This window comes from Tamandua tetradactyla, unplaced genomic scaffold (genome assembly GCF_023851605.1).
Source record: "Tamandua tetradactyla isolate mTamTet1 unplaced genomic scaffold, mTamTet1.pri scaffold_150_ctg1, whole genome shotgun sequence".
In the NCBI taxonomy this organism is placed as follows: Eukaryota; Metazoa; Chordata; class Mammalia; order Pilosa; family Myrmecophagidae; genus Tamandua; species Tamandua tetradactyla.
The window spans coordinates 152,564-167,986 of NW_027518275.1; the positions used below are offsets into that span (position 1 = coordinate 152,564).

Consider the following 15,423-nt stretch of genomic DNA (forward strand, 5'->3'; position numbering starts at 1 on the left):
AAATAGACCAAAGTTTGCATTGCATTACCTATTTTTCCCTTTCAGGTAGTGAAATAGCTTAGGGAGCAAAGAGACAAAAGAATACTTCATTAATGAGCTCATGGGAATTAAATTCATAAAAACATGGAAACATAAATGCTTTGCCTTACATGTCTCAAGTTTGCTTCACCAATCTCTCCTGAGGTGGCAACACAATTTTACCTTATAGACACCTCAAGTGTACTTATATCTTCCTGCATTTCCTGGGAGCAGAGGTTCCAACTTCATTCATCATTCAGGGAAGTCTTGGAATTGGTGAACTCAGAATATTCTTTAATAATTTCTGGGTTAGTCAGAGAGTCAGAATATAAGGGTCAAGAACGCATTATGAGTCCAGGACTCCATTTATTGAGTGTAACTTTAGAGACATTAACAAGGATAATGCAGAGAGATAATCATCCAAAGTTCTAACCAGGTAAAAAGTTTGTGTTCGAGGGAGACAATGAATACACTAAAGCATCTTCTTTCCCATATCTTTCTCATCTAACATTAGCTCACAGTCATGGGCTTCCTTCATGGAGGTATCTTGTTGACCACATTCACCAATTTTTTTTCTTAAAATCATTGAATACAAACCCTTTCTTTAATTCCTTCTTGGTAAGCACTAAGTGTTACTCTCAGAATAAATGAAGAAGGCAGTGTTCTTTATTACAAAGACATTACTCTAAATATGGCAACAAACATAGATATGAGCACATGAAATATCTTGAGGTGGAAACTGAAGTCCTGGTGAGGTGGAACCAAAGTTTGGACTCATCTGTTGAGGTTTGTGAAGAATTCTCATGGGTGCCAGTAATTGTAATAAACCTGAGAGGAGTAATATATTCTTCTTACATTAGCAATTCTAAGAGGAGAAGAGGATATAATACCACCAAGAAAAGAAGACAAGGACACAATTGGGTGATTGGCGTATTTTAGGGTGAGATCTAGTTTAAAAGTAGATCTTAATATCTGATGTACAATGGTAGGGAGGTTGTGAGAAAAGCAACATGAGGTGGAGAAAGTTGTCAGCATCCAGATAACAGAGAGCTTTGAGTTTGTCCACAAGATTTATGTTTGAAGTTATTGGAGAGTCAGTGCAGGGTTTATCAAAGGTCATGTTCAAGGATATTCTTACCCTGTGGAGAGTTCTACACCAGTTTCTGTTGTCAAATTCTTGTGGAAGTGATGCAGGATGGAAATAGCATAGTGGCAGTGGGCTTGGAAGATTGGATAATGAGTATTGGTGGGCTTGAATCACAGTGTATACAAATATTCTTTGTTAATACTAAGCCCAATGTTGGACACGCTATAGACATTTTTTCTTAATTCTCTCAATTATTAAATGTAACTTATATCTCTATTTTGATCTAATGGAGATGATGTGAGAATTCCAGCAGAGTCATATTCTTTTCCAAGGCATATGCTCACATCTGAAATGAAGCTCAGAAATTGTTCCTAGAATATGCATTTTACTAATAATTTTATTTCTACATAAATCTAACTTTAAAACCGGTGGGGGCAGTGTAATGGTAGCTCAGCAGCAGAATGCTTCCCTGTGCCTGCCCATGTAAAAATAAATAAGTAAATGAATAAATAAATAATTTTAAAAAGCGGTGTGGGACTTATTAAAGAATTGCTAGGATATACAGACAGTTTCCAGAAAATCACATGCATTTTTGTTTATTCTGAACATCTTCCATCCACCATACCATATTACATCTATGTGTTATAAATGACAGTTTCTGAGAGTCTCTTTGTTTTTGATGACATGGATATTTTTCAGGGGTGCTGGTGAGTTATTCTTTAAAATGTCCCTGAGTTGGAATTTTCTAGATGTTCTTTTCATGGTTAGACTGGGATTATGGATTATGGAGGAAGACACCAGAGATAAAATTCTATTTCCGTTCCATTATGTACCCAGGGTACATCCCATCAATGTCGCTTGTCACTATAGATGTTGACATTCATCAACAATGCTTGCCAGGTTTCTCCACTTTAAAGTTCCTCATTTCCTGCTTTTCCATACATCACCTTTGGGAGGGGGTTAGTACTTGAAGACGCACTTTAGGAGAGGGAATCAACTCACCTTCTTGAGACAGTAGTATCTACATAAAGCTTTGCATATACCTGCATGGGAAATTTTTGTCTTCCTACTCATATATTATATATTTTCTTTAAATCATTATAGACTCATGACATTTTATTTATACTTTGGGTTGTGAAACAATACTATTTTATTTCTTTGGTTATGAGGTTTGTTTCAGTTTGGGCAATGATTGTCTTTCAGAGGTGCTGTGTGTCTCTTGGATTTATCTCAATCCTTGAATGCTTCATTTTATTTCCTACTTAATTTCTGGTGATACAAGATGCTCCACACTCTTCCTGTATATTTCTATTCCAGGCCTAAAGTCAGCCATTTCTCCAAGGAAACTTTTTTTGAAGAATGGTGTTAAAATAAAGATCTTGGCCTATGTGTGCTCCGTGTTACTAGGACATCAAGGTACTCTCCAAACACAGAGTAAGAAAATATTTGTGTGTCTGCCAAGTTGTGCATATTCACAGACACATAGATATGCTTACATGTAACCTTCTATCTGTATTAACCTACTCATGCTGATGCATCTCACTCTAAACTATTGCCAGGTACAATATTTACTGTTTTACCCTTACTTATTGTTAACCACCCACTCTGGAGTAGGAAATGTACTCTCCTCTCCTGACATCATCACTAAATGGCTTGATTCCAGTATACATATGCAGATGTGTGACAAAATTGTCAACCTACATCCTGGTAAGAAAAGCTTTAACCACTAGAATACAGTATTTATACAGTTTCTGTCCCCTTTATTTTCCAGACTCCATTCATATCCGGTATAACCTATTCAGCACCTTTTCTCCACATCCCCTCAGTAGGCATGTTTCATATGACTGTAACATATGAAAGATCATTTTATCTTTAGATCATTTTATCTCATTTTTCATTCCATCCTGGCATTCCTACTATCCTGACAATTAATCTTTTCTTTGCATATACTAACAGATATACTTTGTTTTGTAAACATCAGTTTAAAAAATGGATAAAGTTAGATGTCTGCAATTACGGGATTATAGAGACTAGATTCACTGCTCTGAAAAGTGCTCTCTGATTCACCTATTCAACCTTCTTCCCCTCTCCCCAATCCCTTGAAACTAGTGTTCATTCTATTGTCTCTATTATTTGGACTAATACAGAAAGTCATATAATTGAAATTATACTTATGCAGGATGTTTAAACTGCTTTGTTTCAATGACCGGTTATCACGTTAGATGTATGCTTGACTTTTGTGACTAGAGGGAACATTCATTTTTATCACTGAGTAATATTCTATTGTATAGACATAGTTGCATATGTTTATCCATTGACCTTGAAGGACATCTTGGTTGTTTTCAGATTTTAGAGATTGTACATAAAGGTGCTATAAAACTTTCATGTATATGTTTTTGTATGGATTTAAGTTATCAAATCAGCTGTAAACTTAAGGGCAAAATTTTGAGACAGAATGGTGAGACTATGTTTAGTTTTCTTAAGTACTGCCAAAGTGTCTTTTGACTGAAGCATTTTGATTGCTCACTAGTGGTGAATGCGAGTCTGTACTGCTCCCCATTACCAATAAGCCATGGTATTTTCACCGTTTAGGTCCTTAGGTATCCTAAGAGGTGTGTTATGTTATATCACTGCTGTTTAATTTTGCAATTCCCTAATGACAAATGGTATTTATCTTATTTTCACATACTTATTTGCCACTTGCATATCTTCTTCATTTTGGTTTCTCTCTGAATTTTTGCCCAATTTTTCCATTGGGTATTTATCTTTCTTTAGATTAGTGTTAATAATTCTTCATATACATGAATACAAGTCATTTCTCATATCTATTCTAGAGCATAAGTTTTATATTTTAATGAAGTCAATTTATAAGTGTCTTCTTTCATGGATCATGATTTGGGTGCTATTTCTAAAAACTGATTATCAAAGCACAGGCCATCAGATTTTCTTAGATGTTTTCTTCTAGAAATAGTATACTTTGCATTTCAATTTTGAGCACAGGATTCATTTTGAGTTAATTTTTTGAAATGTATAAAATGTTTTGCTACTTTTTTTGTTTTGCATGTTTTATATGCCATTGTCCCACAGCATTTATGGAAAGATCTTACTTTTTCAATTAAATTGCTTTTGCCATTTGTCAAAGGCCAGTTGACTGTATTTGTGTGGGTCTGTTTTTGAGTTCCATAACATCTACTTTCTGTGTCTTTTGAGTTCTCACAGATAAGTTTATGCTTCTATTTCACCAGTAAAACATGGCTTAATCATTGTGTCTTAATAGTTAGACTTGAAATCAAATAGTATTGTATATTCTAGTTGTATATTCTCCAACTTCATTCTTCAGTATTCTTGAGGTAATCTAGACTTTTGCCTTTCCATATAAATTTTAAAACTATTTTATCAAATATCAGCAAACTAACTTCTTGACATTGGGAATGGGTTCAATTGAAAGTATAGATCAGGTGTAGATGAAATAGCATATTAACAATATTGACCTTTCTATCTGTACACATAGAAAATTTTCTTTTATTTTATATTTTATTGTAATAATCTATATATAACTCAAACTTCTCATTCTATCCATTTTCATTGTGCAATTTAGCAATATTGATGACAATAAAAATATTGTGCTACCATCACCAATATCCATGGTGCAACTTTTTCATCACATAGTTCAAAATAACCGCTCAAATGACTTTTGAATGAAAAAAAACTCTAAGAGCATTTGAGGTGGAACATATTGCCTTGAGACAAAATTTAAAATTATGGGCAAGAAAGGCTTCTTAGTAAGATCATCAAGGAGAAGTAGGAACATTTGTTTACGATGACATTTTCAGATAAATGGCACTAAATCTATATATGATTAATAAAAAACAATTAAGTTAATATATTTGCAATAAAAACCATAGCATTTATGCTAATTTGCTGAGACCTGCTTGTACCTAAATCTGCCTTGTTCTGGTCTCTGTTCCAGCAGTTTCATGAATTACATGGATTTAGGGAATGAAACACATGTTTCAGAATTTATCCTCCTGGGACTCACAGAAGACACAGAAGTGCAGCCCCTCCTATTTGCTCTGTTCCTGATGATGTAGCTGATCAGTCTCATTGGGAATCCACTCATCATCTTGGCCATGCTCTCTGACACCTACCTGCACATGCCCATGTACTTCTTCCTTGCTAACCTGTCTTTTGCAGACATGTGTTTCACCTCCATCACTGTTCCAAACATGCTAGTAAACATCAAAACAGAGAGCAAAAGTAAAAATTGTGGAAACTGCCTCATCCAGATATATTTTTGCAAGTTATTTGGAGGAATAGATGCCTTTCTCTTAACTGTGATGGCTTATGACTGCTTTGTAGCTGTCCATCACCCACTGCACTACCTGGTCATCATGAACCCCAGGCTCTGTGGTCTCCTGCTGCTGGTGTCATGGATGTTGAGTGCTCTGGACTCTCTGTTGGAATGCCTAATGGTTTTGTGATTGACTTTTTGTACAGAGTTGGAAGTTCCTCACTTCTTTTGTGAACTTACTCAAGTAATCCAACATTTGTGTTCTGACACCTTCTTCAATGACATAGTGATATATTTTGCAACTGGAATTCTGGGTAGTATTCCACTCACTGGCATCCTTTTCTCTTATTCTAAGATAGTATCTTCCATTTTGAGAATTTCTTCTCATGGAAGCAAGTATAAAGCATTTTCTACCTGTAGGTCTCATCTTTCAGTAGTGTCCTTGTTTTATGGTACAGGTCTTGCAGTGTTTCTTAGTTCTGCTGCTACCCAAACTCAAGGGTAAGTGCGATAACTTCCGTGATGTACACAGTGGTCACTCCTATGCTGAACCCCTTTATCTATAGTCCATGAAACAAGGACTCAACGCATGCCTTAAAAGCAATTTCCTGTCGAGAAATTCCTTGTGTATAAGGATTCTTATCTCAGGTTCAGAAATTTACTCTTCATTAATAGGTTAAATACTGAGAGATATAAGTCAAAATATTCTTGGTTTACAAGTGTCTGATTAACGTTTTTTGAAGAAGTTAGAGGTATGTCTTTCAAGTAGAAAACACAGAAAAACAGTCCAGCCAGGAAAAGTAATACTTCTGCTATCATCAGGAATGTTGCATAATCAAGAAGGCAATATTGAAGTTTTTGGAACAGCCATGCAGCATTTTCTGCAGTTCAGTAGGAAGCTTTTCCAGTAAGTATTGGTTACATATACACTGTGCCTGACAGTTCACCATCCTCTCTAACACAGGATCACAAGAATGAAGGAGGGGGAAATGCCTGTTAAGGTCGAGTCCACCTCATCCATGTCACACCATATCATGTAGACTTCATGGTGGACGTCAAATTTACTTATACTTGAGTGTACTTCAGGAGGGAGGGACATTGTATCTCTTTCAAAATTTCCAAAGACTTCTTGTTTTCTTTTCAATTCACTGAACTATTAGATAGCCTCTGAAGAAATGATATTATGTAGCTCAAGCCATGAGGGATGGAGACCATTAGTACTCTTTCATATAAGTTTCGTCCAACTTAGTGTCCTCAGGATTCATCCAGGTTGTTGCATGTATCATGGCTTTATTCCATTTTACAGCTGTGTAATATTCCATCATATGTATATGTCAAAGTTTGTTTATCCACTTATACATTGATGGACATTTGGGCTGTTTTCTATATTGGCAACTGTAAGAGTCATGTTAAGTTTACCTTTCACAGAAGGCAATGCCAGCAGGGAGAAGGGAGGACCCCTGAAATAAACTTAGAACCAGGTCCAAAACTTTGATGGCTAGGGTCATTAAAATGTAAACTGTATTCAAAGGGGGAACCTTGGGCAGAAAGTTCAAATTAGTTAGATTATCTGGATAGGCTGTATTTAGTCTAGAGTATTTCATCAGTGGGGAAACAGGGGAGGGAGGCCAGCTAGGCATAGGTATAATCATTTCAGCATTCACTTATTTGGTGCACTAGCCATCATTTTGTGTTCAGCTGGGTGCCCACTCTTGCAAGATTGTGAATAAATTCTTTTCTCCTCCACAATTGAATGAGCATTTGTGCTCCTTCATGTATGGTGCTCTTATTAACAGTAACTGTGAATAATACTACCGTAAACATTGACTTGTAAATACCGTTCACGTCCCTGCATTCAGTGCTTAAAAGTATATGCCTAGTGATAGGATTGCTGGCTTTTTGAGAAATCCCCAAAATACCTTCCAGAGGGGTTGCACTGTTCTACATTTCCACTAATAGTGAATAGGTGTAGTATTTCTCCACAGCCTCTCCTGTACTTGTCATCTTTTTTTTTTGGGGGGACGCATTGTCCAGGAATTGAACCCAGACCCCCATGGCCATTGTAGTATGTGTGAGATGATATTTCAGTATAGTTTTGATTTAAATTTCCCTAATATTTAGTGATGTTGAACATTGTTTCATATGCTTTGCAGCCATTTGTATTCTTCTTGGATAAGTGCCTGTGTTTTTGCCAAATTGTAAATTGAGTTGTTTGTCTTTTTATTGTTGAATTGTAGCATCTCTTTATACATTCTGGATATTAAACCCTTACCTGATATGTCATTTCAAAATACTGTCTCCCATTGTGTAGACTCCCTTTTTGTTTTTCTGAGAAAGCCATTTGATGTGAAGAAGTATTCCATTTTGAGGAAATACTATGTTTTAGTTAGTGTTTTCTAGACCAACAGTATCAACTGGGAACACTCGTAAACATAAAATTTATAAAAGTGTCTTACATGACCATGGGAACGCAAAGTCCAAATTCTGCAGGGCAAGCTGTGAAGCTGATGATTCCAATGCAGAGTCTGGATGAACTCCACAGAAGAGGCTCACCAGCTGAAACAGGAAGAGTCTGTCTCTTCTGAATCCTCCTTTAAAAAGTTTCCAGTGATCAGATTAAGCATTACTCATTTTAGAAAACTCTCTCCTTTGGCTAATTACAACTGTAATCAGCTGTGGATGCAACTGATATATTATGATTTAACTCTATGAAATATCCTGATTGCAACAGACTGGCCAGCACTTTCCCAACCAGACAAACAGATACCACCACTTGGACAAGTTGACACATGAACTTAACCATGACACACCATTTACTTATGACTTCTTTCATTGCTCATACTTTGGGTATAAGGTGTAGGAATCCACTGACTATCAAGAAGGTCTTAAAGATATTTCCCTACTGCAATTTTATGGTTGTAGCTCTAATGTTTGGGTCTTTGATCCATTTTAATTTAATTTTTGTATGAGGTGTGAGAGAGGGATCCTCTTTCATTCTTTTGGACATGGATATAAATTCTTCAAGCACTATTTGTCGAAGAGGCTGCTCTGTACGAGTTGAGTTAACTGCTGCCTTATCAAAGATCAATAGTTCATACATGAGAAGGTCAATTTATGAATATTCAATTTGATTTCATTGCTCAATATACCTATATTTATGCCAGTACCATTCTGTTTTGACCACTGTAGTTTTGTAATATGTTTTAAAGTCAGGTTTTGTGAGTCTTCCCACTTCATTTTTCTTTCTCAATATATTTTAAATTATTTGGGCCATTCTGCTCTTCCAAATAAATTTCATTATTTGTTTTTTTATACTGAAAAGTAAGTTGTTGGTATTTTAATTGGTATTACATTGAATCTATAGATCAATTAGTGTAGAAATTGACTTTTTTAACTGTACTTGGTTTTCCATTCAATAAACACAGCATGTCTTCCAAATCAACCTGCCATGCCACTGGGGGAGTAGTGCCAACCTCCATGGCATGGAGACTTACAGTTGTGCAATGTGATCCCAGCCCTTATACTTGTTCAGTACTGGTGTGCAACATGTGTCCGGCCACAGAAGTCACCCCAAATACAATTGCAGAAGAATTCATCATATTTCTAAGTTATTAGGCATGAAATATATAAAGAGCTAATATTTGACAGGAAGAATATTAAAGGGGGAGTCAGATAGACAAAGGACAGAGATTGAATTTAAGGTAGATTACTTGCAAACTTATTGTGTTATAGATTTAGTATATTAAGTACAAACCCCATTGTGACTACAAAGAATATATCTGAAGTAAACAGGGAAAGGAAAATCAGAAGAGAATCAATTTGCATTGCTACAACAGACCATTTATATACAAAGTAAGGCAGCATTAGAGGAAATTAGGCATGATAAAGGCATAAAATGTATAAGAAATAAGTGACAAAATGAATAAAGTATCTCTTGTCTTATTAGTAATTACTTTTATGCAAATGACTTAACATCTCCAGTCAGCAGACACTGGTTGACACAATGGGTAAAAAAAGCATGTCACAAATATAATTTGTTTACAAGAGACAAAAGTTAGGCCCATAAGACTCAATGTTTGAACATGAAAGGATGGAAAATATATTTCAAGCAAATAGTAGCTGAAAGGGACTGCATTGCCTTAATTAATGTTTGATAAAATAGACTTCTAGTAAAAATCACTTCCCAAATGATTATATGTATTTATAAATAAATCAATAAAATAAGAAAACATAACAAATATAAACATAAATGAATCTTGTCACAGGGCTCCAAAATTCATGGAGAAAACATGGTCAAAACTTAAATGGGAAATAGATGGTTGGTCACTTCAATTACACTACATTCTTATATGGATAGAAAATTTAAACAGGAGATCAATTAGGGACCAGACTCAGACAACATTATTAATGAACTACACATAACCAAAATATACAGAACATCCATGCAAGAGCAAAATACATATTTTCTATAGTATATATGGATCATTCTCCAGGATATGCCACATAATAGTAAACAATACATGTGTCAATAATTTAAAAGATTGAAATTATAAAAAGTATCTGTTAGACCACAATGGAGTGAAGTAAGAAACTCAGAAGAGAAAAAAAATGGGAAATACTCAAATAGGTGGAAGATAAACAACAGGGTCTTAAACAATCAGAGGGCTAAGGAATAAATCACAGGGGAAATTAAGAAATATCTTGGACAAATGAAAAGGGAAGAACTTACCAAAATGTTGGGATTCTTTGAAAGAAGTGTTCAGAAAGAAATGTATAACTATGGATGTCTGTATTAAAAAAGTAGACAGCACATATATATAACCTAACTTCACATCTGGAGAAGCTAGAAAACCAAGAGGAAGCTGAACTCAAGTGAGTAGAAGGAAGGAAATCTTAAATGTCAGAGTTAGGTTAAATAGAAAAACAATTTTAAAAACCAGTGAAATTAAAACTGGTTCTAGGAAAATATCAATAAAATTGAAAACATTTAGCTACACTGAAAAAGAAAAAAAAAGGAAAATGCAAATGACTGAAACTCAACGTGAAATTTTAGATATTGATTCTAATCATGAAAAATGAAAAAGGATCATTGGTGGATATAAAATAACATGCCAACAATCTAGATCATCTAGGAGAAATGTACAAATTCATAGAAACTCACAACTTACCTAAATGACTCAAAAAATAAGATCTCAATAGACATAAAAAGTAAAGAAGATTGAATCAGTATTCAAAAACCTCCCAACAAATAGATGTTCAGGACCAGAAAATCCCATGGGTGAATTCAATCAAAACTTCAAAGAAAAATATTTCCAACAGTTCCCAAACTCTTCAAAATAGAAGAGGAGGGAAGTCTTTCTAACTTATTCTATGAAGTTAATGTTTTGTGATACTGTAGCTGCAGGAAGACATTACAAGAAAAACAAATGACCATTTTCTCTTATGTATATAAGTATAAACTCTTCAATAAAATGCTAGCAAATCAATTACAAATGAATATTGAAGGATCTATCCACAATGGCCAAGTGGGATTTACTGCAGGATGCAAGAGAATTCAACATAAGAAAATCAGTGTCATAAACTACCTTAAAAGAATGAAGGGGAAATCACATGATAATCTTAACTGATGCAGAACATGCATTTGATAAAAACCAATGAATTTTCATGTTGTAAAGCACTCTCCAACCTGTCCTGTTCTGTTATCTGTTTTATCTTCACCACCATCCCTAAGATGCTGTGGAATATTAAATCACAGAGCAAAGCCATTTACTAGGCAGGCTGTCTCAGATGTACTTTTTGTCACACTTTGCAGTGCTGGAGGATTTCATCTTGAGCTTTATAGTCTATGACCACTTTGTGGCCACCTGACAACCTGTAATATGTGGTTGACATGAATCCCCAGCTCTGTGTCTTGCTGGTTTTGTGGTCCTCGATCATGGGTGTTCTGAATTTCTTGTTAAACAGCTTGATGGTGTGCATTTCTCCCTTTGTGCCCACTTGGAAATCCCTACTTTTTCTGTGAACTTAATGAGATGATCCAGTTTCCTTCTTCAAACCCTTTTATCAATGACATAATGTTTTATTTTACAAGTAGGCTGCTAGGTTTGGGTCCTCTTGCTGGCATCCTTTCCACCTATGAAAGAATGTTTCCTCATACGTGCAATCTACTCATCTCAGGGGAAGTACAAAACATTCTTCACCTATGTGTCTCACCTGTCAGTGGTCTCCTTAATTTTATGGTACAAGCCTAGTGTGTACTTCAGTTCTGCTGCTGCATGCAACACACATTTAAATCCACCAGCTTTCATGTTGTTCGCCGTGTTCAGGGCCATGCTGAACCTCTTTCCCTATAGTTTGAGGAAAAAGGATATAAAAAACATTCTGAGAAAATTCCTCAGTAGGAAGTTAAAACATCATTTGTTATTGGGATATGGAAGTGCTTTTGATTTCAGGGATGAAAGATCCAGAAATTGTGACTTTTTATCCAAACATGGAAGTAGGGAATGTCTCTTTCTATTTATTTCATATATTGCAATGTGTTTGATTTAAAGCACCCTTTTAAAATTAAGCTTTCACTAGTCTCTTGTGTAGTAAAAATCCTTTCACCTTGTCCACCTACCCACTCTTCCTACAATTTTCCCAATCTTGGATGAGAGATAACCTGTAAGAATGGACTTATCGAAGAATACTTATTTCTTAACATTAAAATCACAAGCAAGATTTTCCTTTTTTTTAACTAAAAGAGTTGTGGTGGGCTGTCCTACTCTCATGAAAAATGTACCTATATCAGTCAAGACTATTTATAAAATTATAATATGAAGGAAATTGGAGAACTTCACTATTGTGTCTGTCATCCCATTGTATATATGTACCTTGAAAGACCTATCTAGTAATGGTGACTTTCACATACTGGTGTTTCATAGAAAAGGTCATCTAGCTTTATCCTCCTTATTAAGGTCCTGTTGTCTTATTCAGCTCATTGTCTTCAGTGATTATAATGGATGGTCTCTGGAATAAGGTACTAGAAGAAAAACTGTTCATTCACTATATGTCTTTCAAAGGGAGTCTAGTGTTGCTTCCATGGGACTGGAGCATGAAGAATATTATGGAATGATAAGAAACAGAGAGAGAGAACAGTCAGGGGTTCTGAAGGTCAGCCATAACAAACAACAGACAATTTTATTCTTAACTGGTTCCTGCTTATATATTGCAAGATTTGCAGGACAAAAAGCATGCATGTATTTTGTGATAAAGCAGAGTGCTTACTTTTCAGTATTTTACTCCCTACATACAAGAGATAGCCAAAGAAACCTTGGGGCTTAAGAAAAAAACAAGCATTCTCTCCCTCCCAGGCTGTCCTCCAATTAAGCAGAGAACAGTCCCCACAGGTTACTGCTGATGCCACTCTGAAGCCAGCTGCTCCTAATAAATTCTGCAGGTTTTCCATTAACCCTTGCCCCTACAGTCCTGAACACAGAAACCTTATTGAATTTTAGCATTGGAAACTAGCCTATTCCTATGGCTTTTAGACTGAACATTCCCTCAGGTGGTTACACACTATGCCAGATTTCCTCATAGCTTCTGAGTTCTCATCTAGGAGGCCTCCATTACATTGTCACCTTGTCTTCTTGCTTTGCCTGAACATCATCAAATATAATACTCCATTTTTCTAAAGCCTTTTTTTCCAGGTTCTAGTTTCCTTTTTTGAAAATGTAATCCCTTGGCATGTTATATGAGTCTTATCTATTTAATTTACATTCTTTCTCCATCATCAGACGATGAACTCTTGTGGCCCATTGCCTAGATCGTGTCTTGCATATAGTCAACTCTCAATATAGAAACATCAAAAGAATAACAGGCAAAAGGTGGGGCAGGTGATCATAATCAGACATAACACTAAAGGACCACCAGCATGACCCAGGTATATAAATTAATTTCCTGCATGAAACATAGATACATAGCATATCCACTAGATTAGTAATCCCTGTTTGTATGAAAATCAGTGATGGACCTTTTCTTTTTTCTTCCTAGCTACGTCAGGCTCATGGAACCAGACAACAAAACTCTACTTTCTGAATTTCTTCTCCTGGGATCTTCAGTAGAACTGGAACTGCAACCCTTCTTCTTTGGGTGGTTCCTGATGATGTACCTGGTCACTGTCTTTGGAAATCTGCTCATCATCTTGACCACCATCTGTGACTCCAACTTGCCCATGTCCATGTACTCATTCTTCTCCAAACCTTTCCTTTTTCTGACCTCTGTTTTGACTCTACCTCCACCTCAAATTTGGTGGTGAGTATATAGACAAGAGCAAAGTCATTTCCTGTTGTGACTGCCTCACATAGATGCCCTTTTTATTATATTATTTTTAGGAATTCCTCCTAACTGTAATGGCTTATGATTGCTTTGTGGCCGTCTGTCATCCACTACATTAGGTGGTCACCATGAGCAACTGGCTTTGTCCTGCATTGGATGCTCAGCATCATTTTTGGGATGGCGTTTGAGGTAATACATGCCAGCAAACGAAAGCTTGGAGATGAAAATGTACCATAGACATGTGCAGGTGGGATTCTGAAATGATGGCCAAAATGATAAGGAGGTTCCCCATGAAGGTAACAAGGTATATGGAGAAGAATAGACCGAATTGGAGAGGCTGCAGATTTTGCTCCTTGGCCAAACCCATAAGGAGGAAACTATCAACTTTTGTTTGGCCTCATAATTTGCCGAGGATGAGGGGAAAGGAAAACAAAATTAATTCCAAATGCAGTTTTTTTTCCAAGTAATACTAATATCCTTAATTGGAACCTAGGAATCTCATGGAGGCCTTCATTTGGGCTAAAACCACATCTCCTGGATGACCAATTGTATGTACCATCACTACCTGGAAAATATTTTCTCAATGTCCAAGAGTCTAAAATTGTATTCCTCGGATGGTCAGCACCTGCAGTGCTTAAATACTTTCAGGGAGTCCAATGTTTGCTTGAACTTTTTTGTTGTCTCTAGTTTAATATAATAAAAGGTTGACTTGAGACTTCATATAGTATTCTATTTTTCTCAATTTTAATCTTGGTACTAGTTTACTCTATGTCCTTGAGAGGTCCTTTAGATTTTAGTCTTGTTCATTCTCTCAGCTACATTACACTCCCATTTGTCACACTTAATATCAATTTCTCTGTGTTCCCTAATTCAATAGCTGAGAATTTCCTTTTCTAGGTCTGATCTTTTCTCTGTCTTTCCACTTTTAACATTATATCATTTATTATTCTTCACTATTTTCCAAAAGGTAATTGCATCCAAACTATCCAGAAACTGAATAAACAAAATGTGACATCTAAATACCACAGAATATTATTGACCCTCAAGAAATGAAGGTATATGCTCCAACCTGAGTGAACCTTGACAATGTCATGTTGAATGAAGTGATCCAGACAAAAAATACAAATTTGCATGATCTGGCTTCTGAAATACATAGATTAAGCAAATTCATAGAAATTGGTAGTAGGTGACTGCATGACAGTATTCAGGCATAAAGGACATGGAGAGAGATATTGCATAATGGATGCAGAGATTCTGTTTGAGGTTATGAAAAAGTTTATGTAAACAATGTTGGTGATACTAGCCCAACATAGTAAATGTAATTATTGCAGGTGAATTGTATATTTGATGGGGAAAAATGTGAAATACTGAGTTTTGTTTATTACAATAAAGATTTTTAAATATAGAATTTTGATTTTTTGTTTCCTGTTTAAATGAATAGAGATAATAATCATTTAATTAACTAAATGAATTGAGGACCATCCAAGGATATTGGGATAAGATTAAATGAGACATACATTCCTTGTAATTTGGTAGAGACATGCCATGGAGCATAAAGATCTAAGTATATTTCTTAAAATTAATACAAATTATATAAATGAAGTATTGCACAACAGGTATTAATTTGTATTACATGTATGGCACTAATAACTGTTTTGGCAAAACAGCATGAGGCAAAAGAGTATCACAACCACGGTTTTATGTCAAATGA

General features: G+C 35.6%; 1 pseudogene; it reads right to left on the reverse strand.

Moving 5' to 3' along the window:
* The window catches only part of LOC143673148 (olfactory receptor 7A10-like), a 32,367-nt pseudogene extending 20,992 nt beyond the window's left edge, over positions 1–11,375 (reverse strand).
* Positions 11,376–15,423: the final 4,048 nt, after the last annotated feature.